Below are 5,084 nucleotides of genomic sequence, written 5' to 3'. Positions count from 1 at the left end.
CGTACCCTGTGCCACGTGCTGAAGGAGCTTGGAGTTCCCACCGAGCTCATCAAGTACCGCTGCACTGGAGCCCCCGCTCCCGATGGTGGAATGCAAGGCTACATCGCAACCCACATCGACATACCAGCAAGTCTGACCAACCCCTCTGTGAAAGCCTTCTTGGAGATGACAATCGAGGACTCAATCGATGAAGGAGTACAATCTGTCACTCGCAAAGCCCTCCGAACCTTACTTCGAGATGCTTACAAGCCGCTCAAGGAGACCCCCTACCGCCTCTTTCCACAAGCCGAGAACCCCAGGTTACCCTCTTCTGAGCGATTCACCATTGCCCTGTAGCACATGATCTTCCAAAGAATACCAAGTGCTAACTATATATGTGCCCAGGATATCCATACGACACATATAGCAACAAATATGGAGAATATCAAAGACAATACTTTATTATATATATTGAAACATAGTTACAACAAGACTTACATCTATTACAAGGCATGCGGAAACTATTCTATATATACTCTTCGGGTCTCCATACTCCACAGGGACGGTTGACTGAGGGAAGCACTCGCCTAGTACTCTTGGAACTCCTTTGCAAAACTTATCATTTGAATCCAACATCTGGTACCCATCCGGGATTTCTACAAAGTAAATGATAGTAAAGCAAGCATAAGAAAACCACCGCTTAACAAGCATAATATGAGGGGATATAGGCTCAAAAGGTTTGACATGGCTGAACTGCGGTAAGCAATTTTAGTAGATCAAGTTTTACCATTACGACCTAAGTTGCTGAATTATGCTTAAGCTTCAATTCCCACATATTCATAAGTAATGGCAATAGTACAATAATGAATAATTATGAGCATCAACATCATAGAACAACAATAAGAACCAAATATTCTGTCAGTTTTCCAAGCCGCTTGTGACCGTAAGCACGGCTGTTATAACAGTTTTACACTCTGCAGAGGTTGTACACTTTCACCACAAGTCGTGATTGCCCTTTTACCCGAGGTGATCAGCCTCTTGACCCACTTCCAAGGTAGGTCGGCAGGGTCACTACGAAGCTTTTCACTAGTCATTCTAATAAGTAGCAGCCGCTAAGGTTTTAGCCGTCATAGTTGTATGAAGCCCCCCCTCTAGGAGTGGCACTCATGGTCGCGGCATGGCCCACACTCTAGAGGAAAGGGGACATACACACTAGTGCCCCCCTCTTGCCCTTACGGTAAGCTGCTGACAAACTAGAATAGATCAAGATACTGGGCTAAGACCAGAGCCATGTAGTTCTCATGGTTGTACTGTAAGTCTCGGATTTTGCTCACAGATAAGTCCTTATGAAACCATGTTGCTAAAAAGCACATTTTAAACGTCATTGCATATGCCATTAGTCATTATTAAGGAACTTTCATCATTAAGTAGAGCAACTAGCAAAACTACCCATATGCATAAACCATAGGTATCAAGGATCAGGATAACCAATACTAGGAATATCCTTAGGGGTATTCATATTTGACACATGCAACATAAATACAGTGACATTATGATTATTAGGTGTCAAGGAGAGCCTCATATTATACTTGCCTTTCAAAAGCTTGCCAAACTCTCTTCAACTTTCCCTTCTCGATCATCCTTGCATAACTCCACTTCTACCGTTAGCAAACAACTGGTACAAGCATCACAAGAACCTAAAAGCAGTACACCAAGCATTACAAAATCATACTATAAAGGTCACTAACGTATTCTACTCGTCGCTACGAACTCGTGAGCGCAAGAATCAACTAAAACGGAGCGACGGTTAAAAAGTTATAAGCATTTGAAGTTTAGGAATTTATTTACAATTAAAAGGACATTTAAGTAAATACTTTTGTGAAAAAAAATACATAAATCTATTTAATAAAAGTACTTTTGTAAAGGTAAAAACATATTACAACATTTTGTACCTATTTTCATAAAACAAGACATTTAAACATGCATCTTTTTATAAATAGATAACATATATATTAACATACATTTCTCATATTTAATTTTATTAAGAAAAAAATATATTAAATCATGATTATAAACATTTCATATCAAAAGTTCGTTTATCAAAACAAATACAATCTTGTTTTGATGGAAATCTACTCTGTCCCAGGCTAAAACAGGATTAACCGTAACTGATAGGAGCTAGCTTGGAAGATATAACAGATATACAGAACAGTATACTGATTTCAGAAAATTATAAGGGCTAGATCGTAAAGGTGCGGGCACCATGCTGTGGACTCGGTCCATGAACCATGGACCGGAAAGAGGCTGTGAGAGAAGTCCACCATGAACCATGTCCATGATGGTGTATTTGGACTGTATTTCTGGAATTATTATTGTGCACGAAAACGGCCAAAAATCATGATGATGTCATCCCGACATCATGCTGGTGTCATCAAGCTAATTAGCAAGAGAAGAAAACAGAGCACGCACGGCCGGCTGCTTGCTTCGTGGAGTTCGTGCATGTGTTGCTGCGTTGTGCGTGCGCGCTGGGAGGCGGGGTGCAGGAGCACGCTCCCTCAGCAGGGACTCGGTGCCTGCGGCAGCGCCATGGATGGCAGCCGGAGTTTGCCGGCGAGCAGCGGTGCGGGGGCTATGGCGCACGGCGGGCTAAGGCGATGGCACAGGGGAGCAGGACTCGACCTCGCGATCTCAACGGAACATGAAGCGAGAGCGGGAAGGCACGTCGAGGCGACGGCCCCGCGGCGACGCCATTGCCGGCGGGATGCGGAGCTCGCCAAAACGGCGCTCCGCGGCACCAATCGCGAAACTGAAGGCGCGGGAAGGTATAGAGGTATACCGTGGACTCCATGATGGGATTATCGCCGTCTGGAAAGGCACCACGGTGGCCGGCGACGTGCAGCGGTGGACTGGAGAGAGAACAACTGTTGGTGAGCACGAGTTCATGAAATTCGATAGCAAAACAAAGGGGAAAGGATACCTACGGCCACGGCGAACCACCGCGAAACTCCAAGGCACGACCACGGCATCAGTAGAACTCCGGAACGGACGAATTTGAGAGTGGCAGTAGCGTGTGCTTGGAACAGAGAACGGAAGGGAGAGATAGAGGGCTCGGCAGGGGATTTATAGGGGCAGGGGGCGATAGACGCGCGTGCGTTACCCCTCGGGATTTCAAAGCCCACTGGAAGGTGTCCTTGATGGCTTGCTTGAAGAGCGCCATCAACGGCGACGAAGGCCAGCCGGATGCGAGAGGAACGGCCGGGTCCGCGGCTTGATGTGGAGGTGGTAATTTGGTAGTAACGCCACGTACCGTTACAAGATGGAAAGGGGGTAATTGAGGGCGTGATGGAGGAGATACGTTGATGGTAGCCTTGACTATAAAGAAGAGCGCTGCACCTGGACGGGAACCTGGCTGCTTTGGACTATCCAGTTGCAAAGGTAATTAAGGTCAAGAAAAACAAAGAATGGAGAATAGGCCAAAAATTTTGTGGAGAAAGAAAGGAAAAGATTATATTGTATTAGACTATATTGTTAGATAGGACAAAGATTAGGCCGGGAGGAGATTTGATCCAAGACAGATTTTCAAATATGTCTAGCTTTCTCAAATATATTTGTAAATAGTTTTCAAACTTATTTTGAAAACTCCTTTTTGAAACTAATTAGCCATATTTTCAAAGGTCAAAATAAACTCTTTTAGAAACCTTTTTCATACATATTATTTTTTTAAACCGTTTTGAATAAATTTTATAATTTATTTAGAAATACATTTTCATAGACTTTTCAAACTAAAAGTTCAACTTTATTTTAGAATTACTTTTTGAAATGGTATATTCGAAGCTTCATCCTTTCAAATAGAGAGAACCCTATTCGACGCTTAATCAAATTTTATAATTCATTTTTCACTCACTAAATAAATGCAACCAGCATGAATGCAACATAGAAGTTTCTAGCCTTATATTTTAGTTGAACAAAAATTATTATTTGGTCTACATTATATACAAAAAATTAAATAAAAGCTTATTTTAATTACTAGTTTGAGAAATCAATTTTTAGGGTGTTACATGCCCAAAAGATCCTATCCGCGGTGCAAGACCCCTGCTTGAAAGCCACTGCCACTCACCTGCAAGATCAAGATATTTGTATAGAGTTCTTGAGCAGAAACGTCAGCACGATCGAGGCATCCTGATGGACCTTCAGGAGCAACTCAAGGAGGAAGCCCGAAACCAAGAGAGCCACCTGAAGACGATCAAGGACCTGCTACAAGGGATGGATCGTCGGGAGACAGAGCACCAGGCTGAGGTCGCCGACCTCCGAGACAAAGCTGGAGACTTTGGACCCCGGAACCACTCACTAGACTGTAGGGTTCTCGAACTCTAGAGAAAACTGGACGATAAGGATAGAGAGCTGCACGAGCTTCGCCAGAAGAGCCGAGGTGACGGCATTGAGATCTTCAAGCTCAGGAACCAGAACAAAGATCTGCTCAAAGACTTGGAGAAGGCTGACAAAAGAGCTGTCCGCAACCAGGGACACCTGATCAACCAAGTTAAGCTCAACGAGTACCTCCGTGACAAGTGTGGTTGAGTTCTGGAAGCTTGGAAGACGGCTGACAAGAAGCGCCTCAAGGAGTACTCAGAACTGCAAGACCAGCTTCCGCGGTCCAAGCGTCAGAAGCCCTGTAAGGAAACTTTCACCCTTGGCCCCTCCCACCTGAACCTCGAAGCCTGTCCTGCACCTCTTGAGGCCCCGCCAACCAAGGAACTTGTCGAAGCCCTTGCGTGCGTGAAACGCCTACACATGTCACAAGACGAGCTTATGGTCGCCGACAATCGTATTCCGTCTGCAGTGTACGACACCATAGAAGAGGAGTCCGAGTAGTGTGGACCCTGTGTGGCCACGACATGAGTTCAATCATGAGTTAGATAGTCACCATCAATGAGTTATGTTCAGTCATGATGTACTGCCCATGATGTACCCCATGAGATATTTATGCATAGTGCGATTCTCGCAAATCATCTGGCGTAGCTGCTAGAGATATTGCCATGTAATAAAACCAATGTAATGAATGTTTGGATCTTATTGCATCTTATGAATCTTATCGCGTCTTTGTA

The 5,084-nt window shown here is 44.3% G+C and overlaps 1 long non-coding RNA gene across 1 annotated transcript; it reads right to left on the bottom strand.

Moving 5' to 3' along the window:
• Positions 1-423: 423 nt before the first annotated feature.
• Positions 424-3,294, bottom strand: LOC136509086 (uncharacterized). Its single transcript, XR_010772219.1, has 4 exons — positions 2,961-3,294; positions 2,816-2,885; positions 1,573-1,676; positions 424-635 (listed from the first exon to the last, which is right to left on the bottom strand). It is a non-coding gene; the product is annotated as an uncharacterized lncRNA (long non-coding RNA).
• Between the last annotated feature and the right edge of the window lie 1,790 nt (positions 3,295-5,084).

Source organism: Miscanthus floridulus, chromosome 15 (genome assembly GCF_019320115.1).
Source record: "Miscanthus floridulus cultivar M001 chromosome 15, ASM1932011v1, whole genome shotgun sequence".
Lineage (NCBI taxonomy): Eukaryota > Viridiplantae > Streptophyta > Magnoliopsida > Poales > Poaceae > Miscanthus > Miscanthus floridulus.
This window is presented reverse-complemented; position numbering and strand designations above follow the sequence as displayed.